This window comes from Lithobates pipiens, unplaced genomic scaffold (assembly GCF_037356315.1).
Source record: "Lithobates pipiens isolate NorthernLeopardFrog02 unplaced genomic scaffold, aLitPip1_a1.2 Scaffold_16, whole genome shotgun sequence".
In the NCBI taxonomy this organism is placed as follows: domain Eukaryota; kingdom Metazoa; phylum Chordata; class Amphibia; order Anura; family Ranidae; genus Lithobates; species Lithobates pipiens.
The window spans coordinates 561,109,675-561,124,692 of NW_027507748.1; the positions used below are offsets into that span (position 1 = coordinate 561,109,675).

The 15,018-nt window shown below is 43.0% G+C and overlaps 1 protein-coding gene across 7 annotated transcripts in view; it reads right to left on the minus strand.

The window, feature by feature from the left end:
• The window catches only part of ARHGAP9 (Rho GTPase activating protein 9), a 171,478-nt gene that overhangs the window by 127,004 nt on the left and 29,456 nt on the right, over positions 1-15,018 (minus strand). The window contains exons 1-2 of one of the 7 annotated variants that reach the window (XM_077483600.1): positions 9,433-9,685; positions 5,148-5,238 (exon numbers count right to left, since the gene is read on the minus strand). The exons of 5 other annotated variants lie outside the window; for them this stretch is intronic. The gene's annotated coding sequence lies outside the window, so the exon portion shown is untranslated. Of the gene's footprint in view, positions 1-5,147; positions 5,239-9,432; positions 9,686-15,018 lie in introns of those variants that run through there. One more of the 7 variants, XM_077483599.1, reaches the window with a different exon arrangement.

Below are 15,018 nucleotides of genomic sequence, written 5' to 3' on the forward strand. Positions count from 1 at the left end.
AAATGTATAAATTGATTTGCATTTTAATGAGTGAAATAAGTATTTGACCCCTTCGCAAAACATGACTTAGTACTTGGTGGCAAAATCCTTGTTGACAATCACAGAGGTCAGACATTTCTTGTAGTTGGCCATCAGGTTTTCACACATCTCAGGAGGGATATTGTCCCACTCCTCTTTGCACATCCTCTCCAAGTCGTTTTTCAAGGCTGACATTTGGTAATTAGAACCTTCAGCTCCCTCCACATATTTTCTTTGGGATTAAGGTCTGGAGACTGGCTAGGCCACTCCAGGATCTTAATGTGCTTCTTCTTGAGCCGCTCCTTTGTTGCCTTAGCTGTGTGTTTTGGGTCATTGTCATGCTAAAAAACCCATCCGCGACCCATTTTCAATGCTCTGGCTGAGGGAAGGAGGTTCTCATCCAAGATTTGATGGGATATGGCCCCACCCATCATTCCTTTGATGCAGTGAAGTCGTCCTGTTCTGTTAGCAGAAAAACACTCCAAAAGCATAATGATTCCACCTCCATGTTTGACAGTGCGGATGGTGTTCTTGGGGTCATAGACAGCATTTCTCCTCCTCCAAACACAGCAAGTTGAGTTGATGCCAAAGAGCTGGCCTGTACATGTGCTTTCTTGAGCAGGGGAACCTTGCGGGCGCTGAAGGATTTCAGTCCTTCAAGGCATAGTGTTTTCTTGCTGACTAGAGCTGCTTGAGATCATTGACAAGATTCTCCCGTGAAGTTCTGGGCTGATTCCTCACCGTTCTCATGATCATTGAAACTCCGCGAGGTGAGATCTTGCATGGAGCCCCAGACCGAGGGAGATTGACAGTTATTTTGTGTTTCTTCCATCTGCGAATAATCGCACCAACTGTCGTCACCCTCTCTCCAAGCTGCTTGGCGATGGTCTTGTAGCCCATTCCAGGATTGTGTAGGTCTACAATCTTGTCTTTGACATCCTTGGACAGCTCTTTGGTCTTAGCCATGGTGGAGAGATTGGAAACTGATTGATTGATTGCTTCTATGGACAGGTGTCTTTTATACAGGTAACAAACTGAGATTAGGAGAACTCCTTTTAAGAAAGTGCTCCTAATCTCAGCTCATTACCTGTATAGAAGACACCTGGGAGCCAGAATTCATGCTGATTGATAGGGTATCAAATACTTATTTCACTCATTAAAATGCAAATCAAGTTATAACTTTTTTTAAATTCATTTTTCTAGATATTTTTGTGGTTATTCTGTCTCTCACTGTTAAAATAAACCTACCATTAAAATTATAGACTGATCATTTCCTTGTCAGTAGGCAAACATACAAAATCAGCAGGGAATCATATACTTGTTTCCCTCACTGTTAAAGTTATCTTATTTTATACACACAATATTACAGTATTCAAAACCAGGTTATTATGACTAGTAAAACAACAGCAAACCCTTTTTAAAAGCGGTGAAGCTAGGAAACTACAGGCTTCAATGATAAAACTCTGGCCTTGCTTACTGTACATGTCTGCTACAGAATTAGTAATAAATACAGCTCCAATAACCTACTTTCAAAAACTAGTGTCCACAATCCTGATTGTTTTTATCTCAGTTGAACTTTTTACTTTCACTTTTGTTATTCGGGTTTTATCAAATATTCATTATCTTTATGGTTTGTGTACATATGCACTTTGCTCATATTTATTCGGGACTGAAAAATTTCCGATCATTGCAGAGTACATAAAACTTTGTCCAACCCATTTTCAGTGTACATATAGATTAAATGGCTATTCAGTCAGTTCGGAACAAAAATAAAAGTCAGAAGCTACAAAAACTGCAGCTGCTGACTAATAAACAGACACTCGCCTGTCTAGGGATCCAGCGCCGTCCTCACCCGAGCCGGTTCTTCACTGGTCTTTGGGTCTCTGGGCCCGGCATATTAACTGTGGGCAGCCAGCTGTTACTCCTTTGTGGCTCCACAGCTGGCTGACCACTGCACATGCACGAGTTGCTTTGTGAATGGTCCTGTAACCTTCTGGGACTTTGATGTGTCCTAGAAGGCTGCAGGTGAGGGAGTAGAACTTCTGCTTGGTCGGGTCAGCTAGGCGATCCAAGTGAAAATGGGACTGGGTACTTGTCAAAACTAGGAACCTGCTCCCCCACCCCAAAAAAACAAAAAAAAAAAAAAATGTTCTAAATAAAGCAGAGGAGGAGGAGGAAGAGCGGAACTTCTCCATCCCCTTCTGTAGATGGTTTGGTAAGAGGTCATGCCAATTTCTCGCGTTGGCATTTTCTCCATGCCAAGCCCTTTATGAGGTTAACTTATATAATACTCCTCTCTCTAGCTCCCTTGTCAAATTCTCCCATGCTTGTCTCCAGGACTTCTACAGAGCCTCTCCCATCCTCTTGGACTACTTACCTCAATCTGTTAGACATGTGTGATTAGTTTCGTATGAACCAAAACTTTGTACGAATTTTAGTAAATTTGTACATTCGGGAGGATCCTAAATATGAATTTCTATGCTTCCGAATTTTGTACGAAATTTTCTTTATGAATTTCGGATCTAAATTCCCTTACAACGGAAACGTGACTGGTGATTTGTTGACCAATCAGAGGTTTTTTCTGCTGCTGATTGAGGGTTGGGAAAATTACCTTTTTTAATATGGGAGTGGGAGACTGGTACTGGTAGTCGATGGGAGATTCAGAATCTGCCAAAATAATTTTTTTTGTTAATTACGAATATTCGTTATGATGAAGTTAAAAACCCAGGAAGTCAGCACAGCACAGGGATGGTGTCAGCCCCTCATAATGAGCACAGCACAGGAATGGTGGGAGCCCCTCATAATGATAAATTCATCATAACGAACGTTCCTAATTGTTACGAAAAGTTAACAAACCTATCGAAAATTCGTATTTCGTACGAATCCAAATTGAATTTCGTACACGAATTACGTAATACGAATTAACGGCTAATACGAAACGTAATGTAACAAAACGAAACAAATTTATTGACGGCTAACATGTCTACAATCTATCCCTATCTCCTACTCTATCCACCTTTAGGTGTTCCCTGAAAACCCATATCTTTAAAGAAGCCTACGCTGCTTCTAACTAATCAACTACATGGACTTTTTCAAACCTGACTATGTAATTAAGTAATTTTTTTCTTTCTCCATATTCATACTCCATAGTTATTACCTTTAGCATCACTTAAAGTGGTAGTAAACTATTTTTTTGAACTTTTACCTACAGCTAAGCCTATAAAAAGGTTTACGTGTAGGTACAGTAAATATCTTCTAAACTTGCGGTGTTTAGGAGATATTCACACAGCATGGAGCCGGTGACATCACTGGCACATGTGCTCTGAAGGAACAGCATACCCATGCCATTCGTCCAGAGCTGTGTTCCATGCCGGGGACTCCCACGGAGTGACATCATCGTGGCTCGGTCAGTCATGCGGCTGGAGCACGTGAACCCGGAAGGAAGATTGGGTGAAGATAAAAGCCCTGTCAGTGGCGACAGAGCAATGCTGGAAGGCTTTGTTTTAAGGTAAGTATTTCATAATGTGCTAGTATGCAATGCATATTAGCACATTATGCCTTTACCTAGCAGGTTTTTGTTTTTTTAACCACTTGCTTACTGGGCACTTAAACCCCCCTCAGTCCCAGACCAATTTTCAGCTTTCAGCGCTGATGCACTTTGAATGACAATTGCGCGGGCATACAACACTGTACCCAAATGAAATTTTTATCATTTTTTCCCCACAAATAGAGCTTTCTTTTGGTGGTATTTAATCACAGCTGGGAGTTTTATTTTTTGCTAAACAAACAAAAAAAGATGCAAAAAAAAAAAAAATCATGTTTAATAGTTTGTTATAAAATTTTGCAAACAGGTCATTTTTCTCCTTCATTGAAGTGCGCTGATGAGGCAGCACTGATAGGCTGCACTGGTGAGCACTGATGGGCTGCATTGGTGGGCACTGATAGGCTGCATTGGTGGGCACTGATAGGCTGCACTGGTGGGCACTGATAGGCATAGTTAAGGCAGCACTAATAGGCACAGATAAGGCGGCAACGATGGGCACAGATAAGGCAGCACTGATGGGCAAAGATGGGCACGGATGGGTGGCACAGATGGGTGGCACAGATGGGTGGCACGGATGGGTGGCACGGATGGGCACTGATAGGTACCACTGATAGATGGGACTGATGGGCACTGATAGGTGGCACTGATAGGTGGCTCTAATAGGTGGCACTGCTGGGCACTGATGGGCGGCACTGCTGGGCACTGATGGGCACTGGTAGATGACACTGATGGGCACGGATATGTGGCACTGGGGTGCAGCACCTTTGTTGAGGCAGATTGTGGGCACTGCTGGGTGGCACTGTGGGCACTGCTGGGTGGCACTGCTGGTTGGCACTGTGGGCACTGCTGGGTGGCACTATGGGCACTGCTGGGTGGCACTGACGGGGGGCACTAATTTTTTATTATGTATAGTTATGAGGGGGCAGGTGGGCACTGGCAGGGGGCAGGTGGGCACTGGCAGGGCTGGCTGTGATCGGGACTGATCAGCTTTTTTTTTTCTCCTCGCGCTGAAAGCGCGAGAAGGAATAATAGCCGATTACCGGCTCCGTTATATCACATGATCAGCTGTCATTGGCTGACAGCTGATCACGTGATAAGGGGTCGGGATCGACCCCTTGCACAGAACGGTGATCAGGCGAGTCTCATAGACTCGCCGATCACAGAGCGCGCCGCGCGCGCCCCTCAGGGGGCGCGCAGGCCGCTCGTGCACGGGACTACGTCAATAGACGTAGTCCCGGAAAAGGAGATCCGCGCTGTAGCCGTCATTCGGCTATAGCGCGGGTCTCAAGTGATCAGCTATAGGGATCCTGCTTTCTCCTCTTGTACTGGTCATACGCCAACAATCTTTCACACATGGTGGAATTTTTTGAAGTTAACATCACGCATTGTAGAGAAGAGTTTCATGTTTTTACTGAACTGTAAAACGTCAATTTTCTGACAACAAATACATAATGCAGACATGGTTTCTACAAACATATTTTAAGGAACTAACCTCATCTAACTTGCTGAACGACATGCTGTTTATTTTAAAATAAATTCCCTTGTGATTCTCCTGATACTGCTTAAATGTGTCTAAAGCAAATACCTTTTCTTCTCTTTTAGAATAAGGAAGTGCCTATTGTCCTCTGTGTCCCAAATGCAGAAATTCACACTACTTGCCATGATGATCATAGTCACTGGGACAGAAAGTGATGGGAAATTTAAAATCTTACAGTTGGCACCAGAACAACTATATAGGGTAGTGTTTCTTAACATTTTTTCAGTCCGGGTACCCTTTAAAATTATATACAATCTCAAGGCACCCCATTCTAAATTGTAAAAAACTAGACTAAGCCCTTGTACACACGGTCGGACATTCCGACCACAAAATCTGTCGGATTTTTTCAGACGGATTTTGTCCGAAACTGGTTTTGCATACACATGGTCGGACAAAATTGTTGGAAAATCCGATCATTCGGGAACGTGATGACGTTCGTTCGTTACGACGGGACTACGTTCAGGCTAGTAGCCAATAGCTTTGATCTCGTAATTTGGTCTGAGCATGCGTGGTACTTTGTCCGATCGGAATTCTCTACAAACGATCGGACAAAGTCCGATCGGATTATGTTGTCGGAAAATTTTATATCCAGCTCTCAAACTTTGTTGGTCGGACCTTCCGACAGAAAAAGGCCGATGGAGCCCACACACGGTCGGATTATCCGACAACACGGTCCGATTGGACATTTTGCATCGGAATGTCCGACCGTGTGTACAGGGGATAATAGTTATAAATAATGCAGCAACATCCACACAAGCAGAACACCCACCATTAGAAGTGATTCAATTGAAACCAGCTGACATTGGGTCCATGTGTACTGCAGCTGGTCCAACAGTTGGCCATTAGGCCAGTTTCTATTGATGGGGTATGACTGAAAAAGGTCTACCAATTGGCTCCCAGTCAGACCTCTCAGCTAATGTCTGAGAGTGCTGACTGGAGTGTTTTGGCGGGAGGCCAGCCCCCTGTCAAAACACAATAGCACAGCAGGGGAGATCACTGTACTAACATCGCATGGTTAGTACAGTGGCTCTCCTGGAGCTGTCATTTTTTTTCCATTCAGCCCCTATTGTATACCAGGCTTAACTCAGCCAATGTGACCCCAGGGCTGACTTGGAGGAGCCAACAAAGATGCTGTGCAGGCGCCCAATGTCCCTTTTATCAACCAATGACATAATTGGTTGTTAGGATGCTGGCGGGTGAAAGGTTGTAATGGTGCTCAATGAAAACCTGTGGCTTTGTGTAACTGAAAGGCAGGCTTCATCCACCCACTGGTTTGTATACAATTTTGGGCAATTTTTTCAGATTTTGCCAAGGCACCCCTGAAGAAACCCGAAGGCACCCCAGGGTGCCTGGGCACTCTGGGTAAAAAAGGCTGATATAGGATGAGGGAATCCCCTTTCTTTTTGTTGAGATTTTCTCTCACTGAATCTCTGGAACATGATAAAAGGGAAAATTCCCCAACAGGACAAAAAAAACCTGACAATGAATGTGACTATTTTACCATCTAGAGTTTTGGCTTCACATATACTTCAAGGCCTCTTTGCATTAAGTGATTTGGAGTCAATTTATACAGTTGGAACCATTTCAAAATCGTGGCAAAATGCGTGAAGCGTGTTTGGGTGGCATTATTCCTAATGGCAAATCAAAGGCAGTGTGATTCTGCCACAATTGTCGACTGACAGAATCATCCGGCAATCGCGGCAGACCACACAGAAATCGTGCTTTGTTGCCCACAAAGGAGCAGAAGATTCTTTTGGGTCACAAATGTGCATAGGGTAGCCTAGTGAAGTGAATGGGCTGCCCTATGCGTGACACGCAGAAATGTGTATAAATCACAATTTCAGAATCACAAGCAGGAATGCTCGTTCCCGCAACGTGATGTCTAAACGGGGCCTAAATCGGAACTCTGGACAAATGGATAAATACCTTCACTATTTTACCTGCCAAGGGCTTTGAATATTTGCTTAGGCAATCTTTTGATTTACACACCTTTGCCACAAAGTACAGCCAGAAAGATACCTGTGCAGATTTACTACGTTCCTGAATTAAAGGAGAGCTCCGGGAAGTATCATCAGAAAGGACTGCAGGAGTTACGTGTACTGTGTTGTGTACATTTACCTCTGTGCTGTCCTTTCCAAAATACAGCTCCCTGAAAATACTGATGCCACGGCAGTGGTACCATTGGCTGACTGCTTCTGGTCCTTGCCCATTCTGCTTCTGTACCTTGCTGTTGCAATAGAAATTTATTGGGCTTGGCTAAAGAGACTAATTCCATTCAATCATACAGAACTTGTAAACAGTTTAAATTTCCTGACCTATATGCTTGTTCCAAGTCAGTATCTTGTTAAAGTACAGAAGCCAGGGATGACTAAGCAATTGGCACTTACAGAAACTGACTAGCAATAGTAGCTTTTGCATTTTTGTTGTTTTTTTCTTTTTTATGGAATATTTAAATTATTTTACCAGCGCAAACATGAGTTTGTGATTACATTATGTGGTGATGGGGGCTCCCGTATTTGCATATGTGGGCTTTGCTCCCTGCTAAAGCCAGCTTTATAATGCTGCAGTGATTGAGCTTTACTGTATTATGGGTCAAGTCTAATACAACTCTCATTAAACCACAGGTTCGTAACTATGGAGTACTCCTTGGGGAACAAATGCAATTTTATTGTAAAATGCAATGATTTCCATATAAATTTGTCTGGAAATTGGGCAAAGTGAGTGGCTTCAACCTAGTTAAAGTGGATCTTCAGCATCTGAGCACACTTCCCTCCAATACATCCATTGTCCCGTCTGCTACATGAATAGCTCTGATTTTTATTTATTTTTGTTTATTTACATCTTTTTATAAAAAACAAAAAATGCATGGCCTGTCCCACCCCACTCCATGAACGTCACTTGCCTAGGCGAATGGCATGCACAGTGCTCACTGCGCCTCCTGGGGTATGCACGGCACATATCCCAGGGGGTATAACCCTTCACTCAGAAAGGGGGAGGGGAGCGTGCCTAACTCTGCATCATGGGGAGGTGTACCAGCTGAACACGGAAGAGCCAGGCTGATCGATGGTGTCACAAGCAGCATGGTGGCGCTGGGCCGAGCAGTGGCAGAAGACAAGAGAATCTGAGTGGGACACTTCTTGATCCTCTGGGTTGGTGACGAAATGTCAACACACCACACCACAAGCAAATTATAAAATATGCTGCCATTACTTAAAACGTTGTGGCATACTTGATGTTCATCTTTTACGGAAATTACATCACTACCTGCTTCAACGATTTTTGCAATAGTAACAGTCTATGATTTCAGCCATGAACCGCACTATTGTTGTATTGTTATACTCCAACTGTTTATGTCAGTCTGATGATCACTATGCATCTATTATTAAATACAAAACATGAAGCTATTCCAGACATTCTCTAGCTGTGTGTATGCTCTATTGTCAGCCTATATTTAATTATATTCAGTATAGCTCATTAATCATTTCTAGGTTGGCTTCAGCTTTGTACATTTATACTTCTTTGAATTTGTACAGCTGCAATCTACCGGCGACCTCACACTGTAATTCACAGAACAATTGACTTCCCTGTATACAATCGGAGCTTGTGCACACAGTTTTATTCCACGGCTTGGGCAAAATTCGAGACTAATGGTATACAAATTCATTTTATTACTAATGTACAAGTCCATTAATTGTTACATTACCTATGCTTTACCGGTGTATGATCCTGGTAATTTATTAATTATTTTGTTTGTATTTCCTATTGCTTGTGTATAATACCAAAATGCTGCCATCACTCGTGATCTGTTACGGTACATTTTCAATTATCACAGTTTGTGTTCAGCCCACTAGATATATACAGTTTCTTCCAGTGCTAGTATCCTGTTTACCTCCGTTAACTGGTCTGTATTTTCAGTCCATTATCTGTGAGTGTTTCCAATCCATTGATTGCAAATAATTACATTTTATTATTTGTGCACATTTCCATTACATTGCTTGTCAAATCCATAGTTTGGTTATAATTTCAGAATACAGCGTGTGCATAGTCCAGTGCCTATTGAAGTCCCTGACAACTGTTTGCATTCCATTCCACTAGCTGTGTATACTTACATTTCAATGACCATGTATAACTCCAGACCATCAGATTATACTTTTCCATTCTAACAGAGTTAAATTATTTCTGGCTACAGTATTGGTACTATACTACTTACAAATCTATAATATTTAGCATTATGCCACAAGCACATTTGGACCTTGCAATAAACTGGTCCCAATTTCTAATGAAACTCATAAATGTTAAAGACATGCAAAATGTTCCCGCATAGAATACTCACCAGTTCAAGCAACAATGTCAGGCATTGCTAGTAGGTAGATAGGAGGGATGCACACAGGTTACTGCTGTACTGGAAACTTGTACAGCGTGTTTCCTTTCTTGTTGTTTGTATGGTACCGTCAACAGACCGACACAAGTAGGCAGGTATTACATTGATGTTCAGTGATGAGTTATGTATTTACCCTAATGTGCTCTCTCGTGTAATGTTCCATACTTGCTTTTAAGTCATCTTCTTCCCTTTGCACTACTAGCCTGTTGATAGCTTGCTATGTCCTGTTCTCTTTCTGAAAAGAGGAACTAGACTATGTTTGATTTTGCAAGGGAATGATTTTAAAACAACAGTCATCTCTTTCTCGCTGTTATCTCTCAAGTTTATATAGTTGATCTACAGTGGGTATAGAAAAGAATCACCGACCCCCCCAAAATAATCACATTTTGTTGCTTTGCAACCTGAAATGAAGACCGACACAGTTTTTGTTTGTCTGGGCTCTGGCCAAACCATGTAAGGACATTCACCTTTTTCTCCTTAAACCATTGTATGGTCATTTTTGCTGTGTGCTATGGGTCATTGTCATGTTGGTATTTTGTCCCATCCATTATTCCTCTATCCTGACAAGTGCTCCAGTCCTTGCTGCAGAGAAACACCCCCATAATTGGATATTACCGCCTCCATGCTTTACTGTAGGAATGATGTTATTTGGATGGTGAGCTGTATTGGATTTCTGCCTAACACATTATTTAGTGTTGAGGCCAAATAATTCCATTAAGTCTCATCTGACCAAAACACATTTTTCCACGTGGCCACAGAATCTTCAAGGTGTGTTTAAAGTGGTCAGATGAGACTATAAAAGTGAATAACTGCCCAAAGCTATCACAAGGGGCAATGTTATTGTGATGAGTCCAGATCTTAATCCCATAGAGCACCTGTGGAGAGATCTCAAAACAGCAGTTGGGAAAAGGAACCCTTCCAATCTGAGACACCTGGAGCAGTTGGTGAAAAAGAGTGGTCCAAAGTAGAGAGGTGTAAGAAACTCATTGATGTTACAGGAAGCGATTGATTTCAGTTATAATTGAATGAAAAAAAAAGTGTGAAAAAAAAATATATATAAATAAAATGAAAAAATAAAAAAATGTAAAGTTCCCTTGTCTTCCCATGCTCAAACACAAATGCAAACACATAGCTCGTGCTCCCACCCTCCATCCAATGCTGAGTTTTGCCTCCTGTACTCAGTTCAACATTATCCTGCCTCCCACTCTCTGCTCTGTCCAGAAAATGACAGCGACAGAGGCTGGGGGATAGGCCCGAATGGCCCGACCGTGGGTCCGGTGTGGACAGTGGCTCGGTCTGGATCTGGACCGGGGACCAACATTTAGTGACGTGTAATGTTTCAATGAGAAGAATGCTTTTTACATTGATGGCCAGTGGGAAGAATGGCTCCCATTACCGATAGCTTAAAAAGATTGTTGGTGTCAGTGGTTACTTGCTTGAGAAACAGAAATTTTTATTGCTTAAGGAACCTATAGTAACTTCTAGATGAACCTTGTTTGAGAAAGGCTGTTTTAGACAGTAGTGCACTTTCAACCTTGCAGCAACTGTTTGGTGAAAATACTTTTCCCTTTCAGGCCCTTAAATACCTTTAGGGTGGAGAAAGCTGAGTGGCCCGTATTGAGCCCTGACCTCAATCATATTTAACACCTGCGGGATAAATTGAAATACCAATTTCAAGCCAAGTGTGCTCTGCCAAAATCAGTACCTGCCCTCACAAATATTCTTTTGGCTGAATCGGTATAAATTTTCACAGTCACATCCCAAAAAATCCCAGAAGAGTTGAGGCTATTATAGCTGGAAAGGAGGTACCAATTCTATATTAATGTCCATGGTTTTGGAATTAGGTGTCCAACTAGCTCAAATAGTTGTGATGGTCAATTGTCCCTAAACATTTGGCTATATCCGTAGCTTAGATCCTAAGTTCCAATTTAAGCTGCTGCCATTTTCGTCATGCTGTCAACCATTTTAAGTTTAATGCTAAGTTGTGTTTATTGAAAACAGTGACACAGAGGAAGTTTGAGCTATATATAAAAGCAAAATGACTTCTCTGTTATCACAGCCTCATCTTACATATTCAATTTCAACAACTTCCTTAAGAGAGTAAGTATTAAAGACAAATCTCTAAGAAGTAAGAAGTATTTGGGAGGCACCAATTTTAAAGGACTGATTACGTACCTAAAGCCCCTTGCATCTATCCCCTGTGTGTGCAATCCCAGCATTTAATGCATCCAGGAGGCACACGCACAGCATCCAGCCTTGCCGCCTGCAGCCTGTAAAAATCTATGGTAGGCTGAAATATACTGCGGCAGGAAAGAAATGAATATGATTCCCCCATCAATGCAGACAGCGCTGACAGGGGAATCCTTCCTGCCAGGACATTATATTCTCCCAGTGGGGGGGAGGGGGTCAAGGGATGCCACCCCCACCGAGAGAAGACAGTGATTATTGCTAGGGGCTATAGCAGTCACTTTGTACATTCAGTCTGCCCATAAGCGGTTCAAAACTCGCCCAGTTCCTGCTGAACTGGTTGAGATTCAAACTATGGCCGGCCTGAGTTCCCTTCTCTGATGACTTATTGTAGTTCTGTAAACAATGGTCTTCTTTCAGCATAGCTTAAAGCTGAAATAGCTGAATATGTGAAAAGAAGACTAAATCTCCATCTGCTGGCAGGATGAAAAAGTGAATATTATTTAAATGCAATATTTTATATTTACTGTACCTAATATATATATAGACAGTATCTCAGAAAAGTGAGTTACACCCCTCACATTTTTGTAAATATTTTATTATATCTTTTCATATGACAACACTGAAGAAATTACACTTTGCTACAATGTATAGTAGTGAGTGTACAGCTTGTATAACTGTGTAAATTAGCTGTCCCCTCAAAATAACTCAACACACAGTCATTAATGTCTAAACTGCTGGCAAAAAAAGTGAGTGCACCCCTAAGTGAAAATGTCCAAATTCGGCCTAATAAGCCATTTTCCCTCCCCAGTGTCATGTGACTCCTAAAGCCCCGTACACACGAGAGGACTTATGTCCGACAGACTTCCGAAGGAGTTCTGCCGGAGTTCTGCCGGAGTTCCGACAGAGTTCTGACGGACTTTTCGGCTGAGCGGACTTGGCCACACACAATCACACTAAACTCCGACGGATTCGAACGTGATGACGTACGACTGGATTCGAATAAGGAAGTTCATAGCCAGTAGCCAATAGCTGCCCTAGCGTCGGTTTTAGTCCGTCGGAATAGCATACACACGAGCGAATTTTTCGAAGGGACCGGGTCCGGCGGAGTTCCGTCAGAAAAATTTGAAGCATGTTCCATATTCTAAAGTCCGTCAGACTTTGGTGAATCAAAAGTCCGTTGCAGCCCACACACGATCGAATAGTCTGACGGAATCAGTCCGTCGGACTTTAGATGTTGAAAAGTCCGCTCGTGTGTACGGGGCATTAGTGTTACAAGATCGCAGGTGTGAATGGGGAACAGGTGTGTTCAATTTGATGTTATCACTTTCACTCTCTCATACTAGTCACTGGAAGTTCAACATGGCACCTCATGGCAAAGAACTCTCTGAGGATCGGAAAAAAGAATTGTTGCTCTACATAATGATGGCCTAGGCTATAAGAAGATTGCCAAGACCCTAAAACTGAGCTGCAGCACAGCGGCCAAGACCATACAGTGGTTTAACAGGACAGGTTCCATTCAGAACAGGCCTCGCCATGGTCAACCAAAGAAGTTGAGTGCACATGCTCAGCGTCATATCCAGAGGTGGTTTTTTAGACGTATGAGTGCTGCCAGTATTGCTGCAGAGGTTGAAGGGGTGGGGGGTCAGCCTGTCAGTGCTCAGACCATGCGCCACACACTGCATCAAATTGGTCTGCATGGCTGTCGTCCCAGAAGGAAGCCTCTTCTAAAGATGATGCACAAGAAAGCCCACAAACAGTTTGCTGAAGACAAGCAGACTAAGGACATGGATTAATGGAGCCATGTCCTGTGGTCTGATGAGACCAAGATAAACCTTTTTGGTTCAGTGGTGTCAAGCGTGTGTGGCGGCAACCAGGTGAGGAGTACATGGACAACTGTGTCTTGCCTACAGTCAAGCATGGTGGTGGGAGTGTCATGGTCTGGGGCTGCATGAGTGCTGCCAGCACTGGGGAGCTACAGTTCATTGAGGGAACCATGAATGCCAACATGTACTGTGACATATAGAAGCAGAGCATTATCCCCTGCCTTCAGAGACTGGGCCGCAGGGCAGTATTCCACGTGATAACGACCCCAAACACACCTCCTAGATGACCACTGCCTTGCTAAAGAAGCTGAGGGTAAAGGTGATAGAATAGCCAAGTATGTCTCCAGACCTAAACACTATTGAGCATCTGTAGGGCATCCTCAAATGGAAGGTGGAGGAGTGCAAGGTCTCTAACATCCACCAGCTCTGTGACGTCATCATGGAGGAGTGGAAGAGGACCCCAGTGACGACCTGTGAAGCTCTGGTGAACTCCATGCCCAAGAGGGTTAAGGCAGTGCTGGAAAATAATGGTGGCCACACAAAATATTGACACTTTGGGCCCAATTTTGATATTTTCACTTAGGGGTTTACTCACTTTTGTTGCCAGTGGTTTAGTCATTAATGGCTGTGTGTTGAGTTATTTTGAGGGTACAGCACATTTGCACTGTTATACAAGCTGTACACACACTACTTTACATTGTAGCAAAGTGTAATTTCTTCAGTGTTGTCACATGAAAAGATATAATGAATTTTATGGGCGGGGATCGGGCGGTGCACATTGAGGGGGGGGGGGGGGTCAGGCCTCGCCTCTCCTGGCCCTGGGACAGAGCTGCCAGCATAGTTACAGTTAAGAAAAAAATCACTGGCAGCCCCTTATGATAGACCGCTCCCCCTGTGTCTTTGTCATAGCAAATCAAAGCTTCTAAACACCTCATTAATGCCATTCTTTCCAGCCGCTCCCCCTCCTCCCCCCAGTGTAGCTTTAGATTGCAGGAGGAGAGCGGTCACATGACGTTTCATGGACATCACATGACCGCTCTCCTCAGGTAGCATGACAGAACGGCTTTAATGAGCTATTTAGAAGCTTCGATTTGCTATGACAATGACACAGGGGGAGCGTATCAGAAGGGGCTGACAGTGATTTTTTCTTAACTTTAAAGTATGCTGGCAGTGCTGTCCCAGGAGACTGGAGGTATCCTGGGAGTGCAGGGGGCTGTGTACTGTGCAGGGGGTCTCCTGGGAGTGCAGGGGGTTGTGTACTGTGTAGGGGCTGTGTAAAGCTTTTTCCTGAAACGTTCCTTATAAAACTAGGATGAGTGTTATACGCCTGTGCATGGCATGTTATAGGCCAATAAATATGGTGTGTGTGTGTGTGTGTGTGTGTGTATATATATATATATATATATATATATATATTTACATATATATATATATATACATATATATATATATATACATATATATATATATATATATATATATATATATATATATATATATGTAGCGCACTACCCCCTTGGGAGCT